General features: G+C 47.2%; 1 long non-coding RNA gene across 1 annotated transcript; it reads left to right on the top strand.

Moving 5' to 3' along the window:
- The first annotated feature begins 3,883 nt into the window (after positions 1–3,883).
- Positions 3,884–5,831, top strand: LOC144327181 (uncharacterized). Its single transcript, XR_013392082.1, has 3 exons — positions 3,884–4,006; positions 4,845–4,976; positions 5,543–5,831. It is a non-coding gene; the product is annotated as an uncharacterized LOC144327181 (long non-coding RNA).
- The last annotated feature ends 11,078 nt before the right edge of the window (positions 5,832–16,909 follow it).

The following is a 16,909-nucleotide window of genomic DNA, read 5'->3' as shown; positions in this document are numbered from 1 at the left end:
GTCCCTATTTATCTACTTGCACTTTGACGCATCTACTTGCACCCGGGGGTGCTTTCGAACTGCTAGGTTGGCAGGCGCTGTGACCGAACAACGGGAGCGCACCCCGTCGCGGGGATTCGAACCGCCGACCTTTCGATCGGCAAGCCCTAGGCGCTGAGGCTTTTACCCACAGCGCCACCCGCATCCCCATTACAAGTATGCTTATTCAGGGGCACTTTTGAGCCTGCTCATTCCAACAGCCTAAATTGGTCCCTGTAGTTCACTGGCAGACAGTGCATTGCTTTCAGGACCAGTGTCACTTGGCTTGTCCAAGATGTGGTGATGTTCACAAAACTGGATGATTTTAAGAGAGTATTAGGCCAATTCCTGGAAGGGAGGGTGAGCACAGCCCAAAGGCCTTCCCAGTCAGCCTCCACCAGTTCCCACCCAAGAAGAGGAAGCAGGGAAATGTCAACTATGACAGAAAGTGAGAACGGCCATCTTGAAGTCACTGTTGGGATGGGGACCAAAGGGGGAAGACGGCAAGAGGACTGGATATTATCTACGGATTATATGGAAAAATATTAGAACAAGAAAATAATCATAACAGGCTGCCAAAATACTCAGCAGTATACGTTACAACATGAGATTATGTAAGTTAGTGAGCATTATTTAGTAGTGTGAGAAAATGCAGTTACAAGGATAGTAGATAGGAAACTTTGGAATGAACGGAAGGGAGGTTTGATTCAAGACACAGAGGATTTAAATAATCTTGGGAAAATATAGATATGTTATTATTACTATCATATGTTTATGATTTATATTTATGCTATCTTCTTCTTGGGAATGCGGGTTGCGCTGTGGTGTAAACCACAGAGCATAGGGCTTGCCAATCAGAAGGTTGGCGGTTTGAATCCCTGCGATGGGGTGAGCTCCTGTTGCTCAGTCCCTGCTCCTGCCAACCTAGCAGTTTGAAAGCACATCAAAGTGCAAGTAGATAAATAGGTACCGCTCTGGCAGGAAGGTAAATGGCGTTTCCGTGCGTTGCTCTGGTTCGCCAGAAGCGGCTTAGTCATGCTGGCCACATGACCCGGAAGCTGTACGCCGACTCCCTTGGCCAATAAAGCGAGATGAGCGCCGTAATCCCAGAGTTATTCATGACTGGACTTAACTGTCAGAGGTCCTTTACCTTTACTTTTATCTTTTTCTTATTATTTTATGTATGGCTGAAAAATAGTATGTGTTGATGACGAGATATAACAGGAAAGCAAAAAACAAAAACAAAAAACAGAGATTCAATGTCCACCTGTCAGGGATTGTTAAATTTGGACTAGATGACTCTCAGGGTCCCTTCCAACTCTACAATTCCAAGATTCTGTGATAAATGCCATTTTGCTCCATTTTGACCTGGCATTTTGACCTGGCATTGCTGTCCCCCACTCTCCCCCACCTCTCCCCCCACAACCTCCTTCTGATCTGGGCCAATTCCCAATTCCAGTGTGTTTCACAGAAGCAGCTGCCTGTTACTTCACACACCTTTTCAACCTGTGGACATTCGAAGATCATGGAGCAATATTTGTCTGACATGGAGCCAGACATGGTGAGGAAACAGAACTCAGCGGTGAGACCACAGGCTCCCCACTTTGCCTGCTGCATCTTGCACATCAGTCTCTTGGGAAAGGATGCTGAAGACGTCCCATGTCTGTGTAGGTTGCAAAAGATGAGCAGATGCCCCATAGGTTTCACAGGACAGGACACAACTCACAACCGGCACTAATACTCCTCCCCCAGAATAATATGGGAACGTGACCCTCACTTTTGAGCCCCCATCTCTTTCCCACGGACACATAAATTCACAACAGTGCACACAATTTCATACCAATGCCTGCCATTGCAACAAAATCAAAACCAAGTGTTGATTCAGCACTACAAGTAAAATGCAAACAGTACAACACACACATTCAGACCATTTGTAAAAAGAGAGTAAAACCTGCCCTTTCTTTGGAAAAATGGATATGGAGTCAGATCAAGTGCTTGGAAGGACAATGGAACAGTTAGGTGCTGGAATGATTGGGTTATAGGACATTTCCTCCTCTCTCCTGAAGACTCCCCCCAGGCACCTCAGAATCTGCTCTAAAGATTGGAATGACCCTCCAGATCAGATTTTGGTGGTTCCTGGGGCAAAGATGGTTTCCTCACCACTGTCCAGGGAGAGGAGAGGAATCAGGATTCAATTTGTGAATTTGGAGACAAGCCATTGAGTTGCAGATGGTGGAGGGAAAGCCCAGGTGGAAATGATGGTATGAGATGTGGATCTGAAGGACTTTGCATGAGAAGAGCCCTGAAATGGACCAGTCCAAAGGCCTGCCTAGTCCAGCACCCCTTGCTCTCTCCCACAAGCCCACTCTCTCTTTTGTAAACCAATTAGAGGCTGTTTTGACAAACAAGTGGTATAGAAATGCAAAAACTCCCACCAGCCTCACATGTGTCATGAACACTTCTGCCCAAGGTATAAGAGCTTCAGAGGAGTAGAGAAGCAGCCAACAAGAGAGAGGCTCACATTCTTCCCAGAGAGCTGTGAAGGGTAGTTTATCAACTCCACCTTGGTGTGAGAATGACAGGAATGCAGAGAGTGTGCTAGAGAGAAACCAACTCTTTCAAGTGACACAGGCAATGTCAGAAGGTGGGAAGGAAATCAGTTCCACATCGGAAGGGCAGTCAATTCATCCAAGGAACAGACGTATGGGAAAGGTTTTAGATAGAAAACAAAGCCGGAAACGGAAAGGGTTCTGGATATTCTGCCGTACCCGGAATCACACCCCAGAAGGGTCAACTGATTCATAAGTCACGGATGGGCAGATAGGCTTCTGAGGCTGAGTGTTTGTATTGCAATAAATCTTCAAGCTAATTACAACTTGCGTGCTATGTTATCCTGACAACATGGTCCTGTATGGGGCAACAGTCCTGTAAGAGGAGTAGTAGCTGCAAACATCTGGAGGGCACAGGTTGGTGAAGGCTGTGATGTGACCTGTGTCCAGATCTCCCATCTTCGCCCTTTGGTCCCCACCAAGGACTTCAAGACTTGCGTTCTCGCTCTCTGCCACAATGGACATTTCTTTTGTTGTCCACCATCATTACGCTTTCTATTCTGAAGTTGGGAATAGAGTAGTTGCTTTGGAAGATTATAATCAGGCATCTAAACCTCATGACCATTCCAACGAAGTTGATATTGGAGAATCATTGCTTCATCACTGATGAGGGGGCAATAGCAAAGAACCTTCAGCATCCAAAATAAACCAAAAATGGGAAGTAGAAGAACGTCATATGGATATAAATTTATTTACAAATAAGCCCATGTTTTTTCTGCCCCTCATCAAACACTGAAATGCAAAGGTGAAGCAAAGTGTAAGAATCTCTGAGAAGATACGCCTTTCCCATATATCTATTTTACAATTTAGAATATTCATTTAGACAACCTTAAGATATGAGTGACTTTCCTTCTTCTCTTTCCATGGTTCATTTTGCATAGCATAAATCCCAGTATATTTTATATAAATAAACCATTCAGTATTCTATTATTACATCCATCAAACCTTATTTACACTGTTGAATTTATCTTAATGTTGCACACAATTTCCTCAGTGCATAGCTGGGAAATTAATTCTCCAGTGGCATAGTTTCAGAAAGAACTCTCTCTGCTTCTCTTTGTCAGTCACTGACACTAGCCTGGTTTGTGGTCATTCTTCCGTATGTGGTTTTGCACAAGAGCATTACTCAAATCCAGACAGCAATACTCATCTTCTTCTGCCCCACAGGGATTGTGAAATCTATCCTGTAAAAGACACTTGGTTTCCCACAAGGTTTCACCAGTCCTCCATCCACCTATAAGTAGGGGGACCTCTCCTTCCCCAGACAACTGCTCTTCCACTTGGCTTCAGGCATCTCCAGGATTCCCACCAACCTCCAGCCATGAAGATCTTCTGCCTCCTCTCTGTCGCCTTCCTTCTCCTGATGCTGGTGGCTCCAGGTATGGCCTTCTTCTCAGATGCTTCTTCTCTGAGAAGCTCCACAGCTCTCTGCTTTACTCCTTTTAAACCTGCCTCTGAATCCCACTTGCAGGGAATCCCAAAGGGATGGGTGGGGAACTCTCTTGACCCTCTGACCCCCTTGAGAGCTTCCCAAATGGGGCATCTGGTTGGCCACTGTGAGACCAGGTTGATGGACTAGATGGGGCCCCTTTGGCCTAATCCAGCAGCCAGGCTCTTAGGATCTGATTGCCATCCCAATCCTAAAGTATGGAATCTGATCCAAAGAAGCTGTTGCTATAAAATCTGAAATAACACATTCCAGCGAATTCAGCTTTGTGGTGGGGAAAAGAGTGGGCCAGTTTCCTGGGCAAGAGAACCTCTCTCTCCAAGGTTCCTAGTGGCCCCCAGGGAAGCCAGTGACTCTGACACAGGCTCAGATCTCCTGCTGAAGGTGCAGCGGGGAAGGGGAGGGTGTCAGCCATGAGGGGGGGGCGACATCGGTGCACCACCCCCTCACGTTTGCTGTGCAGGTGGCACACACGGAGCTTGCTGCGCAGGTGGCAGGCACCTAGCCCCGCCCCCGCGCCGCTCCGGGTTCTGGGGCAGATAGCTCCGCCCCTGGCTCTCACTCCCCATTCCAGCCCCCTTCCCTGCATTCATCCTGCACCAGCCTCCCCCAACTCGATGCCCTCCATGTATCGTGGCCAGCAGGGCTGTTGAGGAACAAAGGGTGGAAGGTGTAGATGGCCAGTCCTTGGAGTTGGGGCAGCTTTCCCGGGTAGTTACATCTCCCTCCCCCCCCTCTCAATTTGCTTTTCTCTTCGCTTTGCCCTGCAGATTTCACTGGAGCTCAGCGTCCCACCCAGGATTGCCAGAACAATGGGGGCAGCTGCAGAAAAACCTGCAACAAAGGCGAGAAAGAGATTGGGAAGTGTTCGGGAGACAGGCGTTGCTGCAAGCGCAGCTAAGGTGAGTTATAGGCAAAACCATACCTGTGCCTGGAAATAAGTCTGGAGCATCTCAAGGAGACAGGACCCTGAAGGCTTGAGAGTTACAGCTCTGCTTCTTCCCCCTGTCTTTGACCCTTAACAGCCACAAGGGGGGGGCACTGGCTAGATTCGCCCGAATGCTAATTTGACTGTTTTTGGTTTGGACCTTGAGAATTCCCCAATCACATTTGGAGCCACTTGACTCCATCAACTTTAGAAAATAGGAGTAGGATAACTGAGCTACATGTGGAACAAGGCTTTTAAAAGCCTGGAGGGCAGCCTTTGTCAACCAGGTGCCCACCACATGTATTGGAGTACATCTCCCATCAGCTCCAGAAAGTGCATGGAGCAGTTTGGATTTGGGATGGAGACCTCTCCCAACTTCTGAACATCCAGCAGAAAATCTGAACTGAACCCCACCCCACCAACATGTGAAATCCCAGCTCCAATAGCATTCAGCTCTTTGCTCTTTCAAGGAGTTACTGGCCTGTTCTGAGCACCCCCGATATTCATGGTGTTTTCTATCTTTATCATTTAACTCTACAGCAGACCCATCACGCATCATCTGTGATGAAAGGAAGACCACCCCGTTTCTTCTCCGGAGATGCAGCTGCCTTGACTGCACCTCTGCAGAAACCTCTTTGCTCACTGCTGCTGCTGCTGCTGAAGGCGATTCTGAGAAGGATCCGTCACAGCCCAATCCTTTCTGCCCATTTACTCCAGAGCAAGTCCTGCTGTGCTCAGTGAGGCTGGCATCTTTGTAAATGGGTTTAGGATTGGGTTTGTCTGCTCATTTGCTTTAGCTTTTCCTTTCAATAAATGCAAGCATTGGAAATTTCTGTGTGGTGGTGCCTTCTATGAAAAGGGGTGCTGGGTTAGGGCTCTGCCAGTTCCATTCCATACTGTGACTTTTATTTGATTTGGGAGTAACTGGCAGGTGTTTCTGTGCAAACCAGTGGAATTGGGAATTGTCCCATATCTGAAGGAGGTTCAGGGGGGCAGTTGGTGAGAGTGGGAGGGAAGCCATGCTAGACACATCCCCTTCCAAGTCAAAATGGAGCAAGATTGCAATTATGACCAGAGAATCCTAGCATTATAGATTTGGAAGGGACCCTGAGGGTCAACTAGTCCGAGCTAAAGATTCTCTGACAGGTGGCCATCCAATCTCTGCTTAAAATTCTCCACTGAAGGAGGGTCCACCACCTTCTGAGGGAGTCCATTCCACGGTCAAACAACTCTTTTCTTCAATAAGATCTTCCTAGTGTTAGTAGGAATCTCCATTCATGGAATTTGAATCCATTGGTTTGGGCCCTACCCCCCAGAGCAGGCGAAAACTAGCTGGCTCCATGTTTCACGTGACAGCCCTTAAGATATTTGAAGATGAATATCATATCTCTTCTCAGTCTCCTCTTCTCCAGGCTAAACCTACCCAGCTCCCTCAACCATTCCACATATGGCTTCTTTTCCAGAACCTTGATCATCTTGGTCCCCCTCCTTTGCACACCTTCCTGGCAACAACCCTATGAGGTAGTCTAGGCTGAAAGGTCACCCAGGGTCACCCAGTGAGCTTCATAGCTAGATGGGAATTTAAATCCTGGTCTTCCACTCCAGGGAAGCAATGCTAGACGCATCCCCTTCCAGGTCAAAAGAGAGTAAAATTAGAGAATTCTAGAATTGTAAAGTTGGAATGGTCCCTGTGGGTCTTCTAGTCCAAGCTAAAGAACTTTGAGTTGGACCCAACTGAAAGTGCTGGTTTTGACCTACAAAGGCTGAAAGGACTCAGGACTGCAATAGCTCAAGGACCTCTCCCTAATCCCATTGTTGATGCTGCTGTTTCTCAGGGGATGGATCCCTTTGTAGGTCTGAGAGCTTGTATCTGCCCAGCTTCCTCTGTCCTTAGTTCTGAGCATTCTGGGATTGGTGTCAGCTGCCCTTTGCAAAGGCTGCCTTCAGAAACTTAAGGAAGGAGATCGTTTGGAATTCCATCTCCCATAAACAGGGTCATAAGAATTCAAAGGTGTCATAAATAAAACAAATATTCCTAAGTGCACAAGGTAAGCACACACACATATAAGTAGATAAACCCCATGTCTGGAAGAGTGCAGGAGAGCAATCCAGAAGCCACGTTGAGTCTTAATGACCCCAAATAGTTCTCTGCAGAAGGAAGTACCGGTATCTAAAAGTACCGGCAGCTAAAAAAGCCAATGCAATTCTGGGCTGCATCAATAGGAGTATAGCATCTAGATCAAGGGAAGTAATAGTGCCACTGTATTCTGCTCTGGTCAGACCTCACCTGGAGTACTGTGTCCAGTTCTGGGCACCACAGTTCAAGAAGGACACTGACAAACTGGAACGTGTCCAGAGGAGGGCAACCAAAATGGTCAAAGGCCTGGAAACGATGCCTTATGAGGAACGGCTAAGGGAGCTGGGCATGTTTAGCCTGGAGAAGAGGAGGTTAAGGGGTGATATGATAGCCATGTTCAAATATATAAAAGGGTGTCATATAGAGGAGGGAGAAAGGTTGTTTTCTGCTGCTCCAGAGAAGCGGACACGGAGCAATGGATCCAAACTACAAGAAAGAAGATTCCACCTAAACATTAGGAAGAACTTCTTGACAGTAAGAGCTGTTCGACCGTGGAATTTGCTGCCAAGGAGTGTGGTGGAGTCTCCTTCTTTGGAGGTCTTTAAGCAGAGGCTTGACAACCATATGTCAGGAGTGCTCTGATGGTGTTTCCTGCTTGGCAGGGGGTTGGACTCGATGGCCCTTGTGGTCTATTCCAACTCTATGATTCTATGATCTTGGACAAACCTTCAAATCCTGTTTTAAGGGGATATTTTGTGTAGACTGCTTCTTTCTGTGATGCTTGCATGATGCTTTTGGGTGGTCTCTGGCTAAGGGGCTGGAAAATTTCTAAAGTCTTTGAAAGCTCCTACACACCTTTTTTCTAGATCCTCACCTCCTTGCAGTGGGAGATGAAAATTAAACACCTTGCTTGCTAGCTTGCTTGCTTGCTGCTGCCTCCTGCCTCCATCCATTCCTCTCTGACCGATAATGGACTTAGGGGAGAAGGAGTCCCTTGATGGAGAACTGGGCTGTAAAAGACAACCCCCAATTTTTCTATAATAACAAGCAACAGGATTAGTCACAGCATCCTTTCCCTGTGGTCACTGGGTGAAATGAAAACTTCCCAGTTTTCCGTCTCCATCTGCAACAAGCAACCGCTCCTGGAGCACCACCTGCTAGTTCTTTGAAGTTCCTGCCCTCATGGAGGTTCCCTTGGAAGAAAGATGTCTTGTGAATAGAGAGAAAGAGAGAATGAATATCATATCCCAAGAGTCTGGGAGATGCACTGTGTAACAGGACCATTACCTCCAGCTGTGTTTATACATACACATAAGTACATAAAAAGAGTCTGCTGGATCAGAGAATCATAGCATTTTAGAGTTGAAAGGGACCTCCAGGGTCATCTAGTCCAACCCCCTGCAATGTCGGAATGTCAACTGAAGCATCCATGACAGGTGGCCATCCAACCTCTCCTTAGAAACCTCCAAGGAAGGAGAGTCCACAACTGCTCAAGGGAGACAGTTCCACAATCCAACAGCTCTTACTGTCAGAAAGATTTTCCTGATCTTTAGTCAGAAGCTCCTTCCTTGTAACATGAAGCCAAGGGTTCGAGTCCTGCCCTCCAGAGCAGGAGAAAGGAAGCTTGATCCCTCCTCGAAGTGACAGCCCTTCAGATATTTGAAGATGGCTCTCATATCTCCTGTCAATCTCCTTTTTTTCAGGCTTACCAAGCCAAATTCTGTCAAATGACGGGGTGGTGGTGTAATAATAATAATAATAATAATAATAATAATAATAATAATAATAATAATAATTTTATTTATACCCCGCCCTCCCCAGCCAAGACCGGGCTCAGGGCGGCTAACCCCAAATATGAAAACAATTGATTGAAATTCAGCTTTAAAAAGAAGATTAAAATACAACATTAAAATGCAGCCTCATTTCAGTGGAAACTCAAATCAAAAACTTTTTGGGGGATGGAAACGTCAAGTCTTCACCAAGCCTAACTATCCAGACTGGACTCCCACCTCTGCAGAGAAGGTTTGCCCCTACAAACACAAACTTCAACAGGAAGCGGTCAGTCCATGACAGTGGGATAGTATACACACAACACACACACACATACACACTCCGTTTGAAGACCACCTCCATTTCCACTCTGGTCAAAGTTTGGTCTCATCTTAGGGATTCTGCTCCGGGGTTTTTTGTAGAGATCCCATCTCACCCAGGATCCTGTTTCCAAAGTGAGCAGCCAGATAATAATAATTTATAATAATAATTTATTATTTATACCCCTCCCATCTGGCTGGGCCTCCCCAGCCACTCTGGGCGGCTTCCATAAAAACCACAAATACAGTAAAATGTCACACGTTAAAAACTTCCCTGAACAGGGCTGCCTTAAGATGTCTTCTGAATGTCAGGTAGTTGTTTATCGCTTTGACATCTGCTGGAAGGGCGTTCCACAGGGCGGGCGCCACTACCGAGAAGGCCCTCTGCCTGGTTCCCTGTAGCTTTGCTTCTCGCAATGAGGGAACCGCCAGAAGGCCCTCGGAGCTGGACCTCAGCGTCCGGGCAGAATGATGGGGGTGGAGACGCTCCTTCAGGTATAATTATATACACATTATAGGAAAGTCGAGAGCAGGATCCTAGCACAAGAGCCCTCCTGTCTTTGGCAGCAACTGGGATTCAGAAGCACTGCTGCCTCTGACTATCAGCCATCCATCACCCTCTCTCTCATCCTCTTTCAAAGCCATCCAAGTTGGTTGGGAGTCCCATAGATGAACCATGGGAAGTAGGACATCCCTGTCTCTGTCCTGCAATTCAGCTTCATTGGTTGTCCCCGAGTTCTGGGGTTCAGAGAGAGGAAGGAAAACATTTTGAGAACTAATTTCATTGGCAGGGGGAAGAGGGGAGAGGAACCCCGCAGAGCATTTGAGAAAGCCACTGGGTGAAGCACCTACCTCCCTGGAAAGAGGAGGGAAGGTTGGGGTGAACCATGAGAGGAGGGGGAAGGGCTTGGGGGCAAGCTGTGAGTGGAAGGTGAGGTGGGGAGGGAGGGGGTTGGTCTGATATGGGTGAAGGCAGACCAGTTGGGGAGGGAGCTGGGGTGGAGCCCAAATGAATTAACATATCAGAGTTGGCACAACCAGTGACTAGAAAAAGAGAGAGGAGGGCAGCCGAGAGAGCAAATGTCATCATTTTTGTTATGTACTGAGTTGAATCGGATCCAAAATGCAGCAGTCTGATTGGTCCTAGAACAATAGGATCCAGAATGCAGCAGTCTGATTGGTCCACAAGAGCCACCCAATCCAACTCTGGGTGGAAGTGAATCTGCAACCGGATTGGCCTACAGGAGAATCCCAGAATTAGCCAATCACACGGGGCCCATTGTGTAAATAATGTATATAAAGCAGACCTTTCGGGGGAACTTCCATTCCTCACTACTCTGAGCTGAATAAAGAGCATGAAATCCACACTCGACTCCAAGTATATTTCAGTTTTAAAACTGCAGGGGGCAGGAACACAACAACGTCATCATAGCAACACAGCCTTGGTCTTTGGCTGGTCCTTGGCACACAACCCTCAGAGCTTGCCACATCCATCCTGCAAACAACAGTTGACATCCCACAAGATTTCAACAGTCCTCCAGGCACTGTAGAGGGAACTCTCTGTCCCCAGTCAATCACACCTCCAGTTGGCTTCTGGCATCTCCAGGATTCCCATCAACCTCCAGCCATGAAGATCTTCTGCCTCCTCTCTGTCATCTTCCACCTCCTGCTGCTGCTGGCTCCAGGTATGGCCTTCTTCTCAGATGTTTCTTCTCTGAACTTCACATCTCTCAGCTTTCTTCATTTTAAAACTGCCTCCGAATGTTTACTTGCAGGGAATCCATAAGGGATGAGCGTTGGGTTCTCTTGCCCTCTGTCCTCCTTGAGATCTTCCCCAATGGGGCATCTGGTTGCCCCTGCAAGAAGAGGGACTAGATGGGGCCCCTTTCACCTGATCCAGCAGCCAGTCTTATGCTCTTCTTGCCATGCTAATCCTAAAACATGAAATCTAATCCAAAGAAGTGGCTGCTTTAAAATCTTTCATCTTTGCAGTGGGGCAGAGAGTGAGCCAGGTTCCTGGGCAAGGGGGCTTCTCTCTACAGTGGCTCCCAGGAAAGCCAGTGGCTCTGACACAGCCTTCTCTTCCAACTTGGCTTAAACCAGGCATGTCCAACAGGTCGATCGAGATCTACCTGTCGATTGCAGGGGTGCTGCTGGTCGTTCGGCGGACTAAAGAAATCGCCTCCCCTCCAAAAACATTTTTTATAAACAGCTCAACAACTTTGGTCACTGCCCCCTAAAATAAGCCCAACAACTCTTGGCAATCACAATGGGTAGATCATTGCTATTTTTTAAATACTTGGAGTGGATCACAGTCGCTTGGGAGTTTGACATGCCTGGCTTAGACCATCTTCTGGAGGTGCAGGTGGGAGGGGAATGATCTCAGTCTCCAGCCCAGACCCTTTCCCTGCATTCCTCCTGCACCAGCAGTCCCCAACCTGGTGCCCCCCAGATATCCCAGGCAGTGGGGCCTTTGGGGGAGGAGCAGAGCAAGCGTCAAAGGGTTTTCTCCCCTTCCAGATTTCACCGAAGCCCAAAATCTCGAACCGCAATGTGTCCGTAGGGGAGGGAGATGCAAGTATTTCAGCTGCGGCATCAAGGAAAGAGAAATTGATCAAGGATTCTTGATCAAGGATTCTTTAGTCCTTCATCAAGGATTCTTTAGTTGTGATTTGAACTTTGCCTGGGGTTGGAGTAGATGACCCTTTGGGGTCCCTTCCAATGCTCCAGTTCTGCAGTTCTGGGCTGTGCACTTTGGGAGGCCTGGTTGGGGCTTTGCAATCTCATCTACCTTTCCTCTGTTTATTTTCCTAACCAAGAGCTGCCCCAACCTACAAGGAGCATCTGAGCGAGCAGCACCCTCTTCATTCCTCCTTTTAAAACAGGCAGGGCTGGGAGAGATCCCTGCTGGGAACCCTGCTGAGATCACTCAGCTTGATGGACCAATGGATGGAAGACAGCTTCCGATGTCAGACGTGGGCCTGTGTCTCAGGGCGCCACCCCCTTCCTTTGGGGCAGGGACCAAAACCGACATTTCTACTCCTCTGTGTACAATAAACTTCCATGTTTGCCATTCATAAATATGACAGTGTTTCTCTTTCATACCTTTGACCACCAAGAACCTGACGACGTTTCATTTTGGCCAGAGCTGGATCTAGGAGATGGCTGTAGCTGATCCTTTCAAATATGGGGAACGAGCTGTTGTGCTCCTCCCAGCATGAAACCTGGAATCTCCAGTATCACGTCATGTCTGGGAAGCTTTGACCTTCCAGATGCAACTCCCACCAGTGGCCAATGGTCAGGGGTCGGATCCAGAGTTGTTATCCAAGCAACATCTGTATCAAGCGATCTGACACTTCTTCTTCCTTTTAAACCTAGACCAGATTTTCACACACACACCAAGCCACTGCCTCATTTGCTTATCATCCAGTCCAAAGAAGCATTCTGCGGAACTCAAAAGCTTGCTTATTTTTTGGTGACCTGTGGTCAGTCCAGTAAAGGTACAGTGGTACCTCGCAAGACGAATGCCTCGCAAGATGGAAAACTCGCAAGACGAAAGGGTTTTTGGTTTTTTGAGTTGCTTCGCAAGACGATTTTCCCTATGGGCTTGCTTCGCAAGACGGAAACGTCTTGCAAGTTTGTTTCCTTTTTCTTAAAACCGTTAATACAGTTGCGACTTGACTTCGAGGAGCAACTCATAGCATGCGGTGTGGTAGCCTTTTTTGAGGTTTTTGAAGACTTTGGTGATTTTTGAAGATTTTCCAAAACTTTTCCGACACCGTGCTTCGCAAGACGAAAAAATCGCAAGACGAAAAAACTCGCGGAACGAATTAATTTCATCTTGAGAGGCACCACTGTATTGGCTTACATTAAATATTGTATTTTAGTCCATGGTGGTATGATTAAGATTCTGATTCCGATTTGTATACCACCCTTCAATCATAGATTTTGGGGCAGTTCACAAAATAAAAATACAGTACAAGATAAAAAAACACAAAATGTGTCATAAACAAACAAACAAACAAACAAACAAACATACACACATACATACAAACAAACAAACCAATGTCCCCCCAAACCACACTAGGGGCATCATTCAATCACAGAAAATGCCTATTCTTCTGTTGCCACCCTCTGGACATCTTGTGGAGGAGGAACACAAAGAATGGCCTCAGATGATGATTGCAGAGTCTCTGTAGGGTCATGTGGGGAGAGGGGATCCTTGAGGAAATTAGGTATGATGGAATAGAAGCAAGAAAGGAGGGGGAGGAGAGCATCAGATGCATCAAATCTTGAGAGTTTTGAGAGTGTCACCCAGATGAAGGGGTGGAAGAACTCACCTGAAGGGCCTCACCTGTCCAGGGATGACCACAAGGTTTTGGGCAGCTTCCAACCCACCTTTCCTTAAGAAGATATGATAGCCATCTTCAAAACAAACCCCCAAACCACCCTGCGGACATCGTTCCATCACAGAAAAGGCCCACCTTTCCTTGAGAAGATATAATAGCCACCTTCAAATTCAAATATCTCTTTTTTATATATATAATTTTTTTATTAAAGTTTCCATAATTTTTATAACAACAAAAACAAAACAAAACAATACAATAGACACAACAAACAAAAAACAAGTACAATTTCAAAATCTTATTTTCTTATAATTTACTTCCCCGACTTCCTCGTACTTCCCCTTTCTGTATTCCAATTTCTAATCAATTATTCAGCAAATCCTTCCCTTATTTTAACTTGAATTTAATCTTACTTATTCTCTTTAGCTTATCCGTTACCGCTAGTAACCACATTTTCTAATCCAACATCATTTTAACATTCATTAATTTTACAATATTTCTTTAAATAGTCCTTAAATTTTTTCCAATCTTCTTCCGCTGTTTCTCTTCCCTGGTTTCGGATCCTGCTCGTCATTTCTGCCAGACCCATGTATTCAATCACCTTCATCGGCCATTCTTCCAAGGTGGGTAAATTCAAATATCTCAAGGGCTTTCACACAGAAGATGGAGCAAGCTTGTTTTCTGCTGCTCCAGGGCCCAAACCAATGTCTTCAACTTACAAGAAAGGAGATTCTGACTAAACATTTGGAAAAACTTTCTGACAGTAAGAGCTACAGTGGTACCTCGGGTTACCTACGCTTCAGGTTACATACGCTTTAGGTTACATACTCTGCTAACCCAGAAATAGTACCTCGGGTTAAGAACTTTGCTTCAGGAGGAGAACAGAAATCGTGCTCCGGCAGCGCGGCGGCAGCGGGAGGCTCCATTAGCTAAAGTGGTGCTTCAGGTGAAGAACAGTTTCAGGTTAAGTACGGACCTCCGGAACGAATTAAGTACTTAACCTGAGGTACCACTGTATTTGACAGTGGAACAGTCTCCCTCAGGAGGTTGTGGTCTCTCCTTCCTTGGAGGCTTTTAAGCAGAGGTTGGATGGCCATCTGTTGTGGATGCTTCAGCTGAGATTCCTGCATTGCAGGGGACCTGACTAGTTGACCCTCACAGTCCCTTCCAACTCTACAAATCCATAATTCTATAAGGCAGGGATGGGATCCTAGGGGTTCTCCAGACAATGTGGAAGATACCTATGGCTACTCATCAGAATGCCTTTGTTCTCCCTTCATTGTCATGGCAGGAGACTTGGGGAAGAAGGAGCACTCTTGGGCTGTGGTCCTGTTTCTGGGCATCTGGTTGGCCACTGTCACAATAGCCAAGGAAGTTGGGAGGAGCTCAGACCTTCCCCAGCCCTGTTTCAGGATATTACACACATGGAGGAATCTCATGTCTCCATGGAATCCTAACCACATATCCTTTCTCGGTATCTCTGTATTTTTGTATTTAAGTGTTTCACACATTATATATTAGAGTCCAACAGAAAATAAGACCCAGCACACATTTTCACAAAATGGACCTACACAAAGGTTTCCAATGCTTGCATTTATTAAAAAGAAAAAGCTAAAGCATTTTTGCAGGAAAACCAAATCCTAGCTCCAATCCCGAGCCCACTTACTAAGGAGTCAGGCCCCACTGGCCACAGTGGGCTTACTCATGAGTAGACAGGCAGGCAGGATGGGTCCCTCTTGACTCCTTCCCAGCATCGCCTTCAGCAGCATCAAGCAAAGCGGTTTCTTCCCCAGCAGAGATGGGGGTGCAGTTGAGGCAGCTTCACATCAGAGGAGAGCAGGGTGGTCTTCCTTTCACCAGAGGTCTTGCACTGTAGATCTGCAGAACTATCTGGCTGTGAGAGGAAGCATTGTTAATATGGGTGCTGAGACTGGTGCTGAAAACCCGAACCAGTGACTCCAGCTGGGAGGCAGAAGAGCTGACTGTTGCAAGTGCAACACACGGATGGTTTGTTTCAGACCTCTAGCTAAATGTGGGGTGTGTTGGGGGGTGTCTCCATCCTGACCTCAAGCCCTCCCATCTACACCCATCATCACCATAGCTGTCAACTTTCAGATTTGAAAATAAGGGATCAGCAGCCTCACCTGTCCCGGGGACAGTCTACGGGATATCTAACAATCTGGGCCGCAAAAAAGGGGAAGGTTGACAGCTATGATCATCACATGACCTTGTAGCCTGGGGCTGCTGGGAGTTGTAGTCCTCAGTTGGTAGAACATGAGGCTCTTAATCTTAAGGGTTGCCAAAGGTTGGCCTGCTTGCTTTTGGAGTTATCATTTCTCAGCTCCTGGAGAGAAAGTACTACAAGGGCAGGGGCATTCTCAAAACCATAACCTGGAACATGGAACTGAGCAGGTGGAGAGAATCTAACACACCTGCAATAGTTTTCAGGATCTGGTTGGTGACTAATGGCTAATACTTTGAATTCTGGCAGCATGAGATGGTATTGGGACCTTATGATGGAGACATTGTGTGGGAAGGGACGGACAGAAGGCAGTACATTGGAGGACTCAATGAAAGGCTCTGGAAGGAGATTCCTACTAAACCTCTGGAAGGAATTTCTGATGGTAAGAGCTGATAGATAGAGGGACAGTCTCCATCAGGAGATGGTGGACCCTCTTTCCTTGGAGGGCCACCTGTCAGGAATGCTTTACCTGAGATCCCTGCATTGCAGGGGCTTGGACTAGAGGACCCTTGGAGTCCCCTCCGATTCTGCAAACCTATGATGCAATGTTTCTGTAATAGAGGAACTGGAGCAGGTAGGTAGTGAGGTTGGATCCTGACAAGACAGAAGTACTGTTTTGGGGGGACAGGAGGCGGGCGGGTGTGGAGGACTCCCTGGTCCTGAATGGGGCAACTGTGCGCCTGAAGGAGCAGGTGCGCAGCCTGGGAGTCATTCTGGACTCACAGCTGTCCATGGAGGCGCAGGTCACTTCTGTGTCCAGGGCAGCTGTCTACCAGCTCCATCTGGTAGGCAGGATGAGACCCTATCTGCCTGCGGACTGCCTCGCCAGAGTGGTGCATGCTCTGGTTATCTCCCGCTTAGACTACTGCAATGCGCTCTACGTGGGGCTACCTTTGAAGGTGACTCGGAAACTACAACTAATCCAGAATGCAGCAGCTAGACTGGTGACTGGGAGCGGCCGCCGAGACCACATAACACCGGTCTTGAAAGACCTACACTGGCTCCCAGTATGTTTCTGAGCACAATTCAAAGTGTTGGTGCTGACCTTTAAAGCCCTAAACGGCCTCGGTCCAGTATAGCTGAAGGAGCGTCTCCACCTCCATTGTTCTGCCCGGACACTGAGGTCCAGTTCCGAGGGCCTTCTGGGGGTTC

The sequence above is a fragment of the Podarcis muralis genome, chromosome 3 (genome assembly GCF_964188315.1).
Source record: "Podarcis muralis chromosome 3, rPodMur119.hap1.1, whole genome shotgun sequence".
Lineage (NCBI taxonomy): Eukaryota > Metazoa > Chordata > Lepidosauria > Squamata > Lacertidae > Podarcis > Podarcis muralis.
Note: the sequence above shows the minus strand (reverse complement) of the source record. Positions and strands in the feature narration are given on the sequence as shown.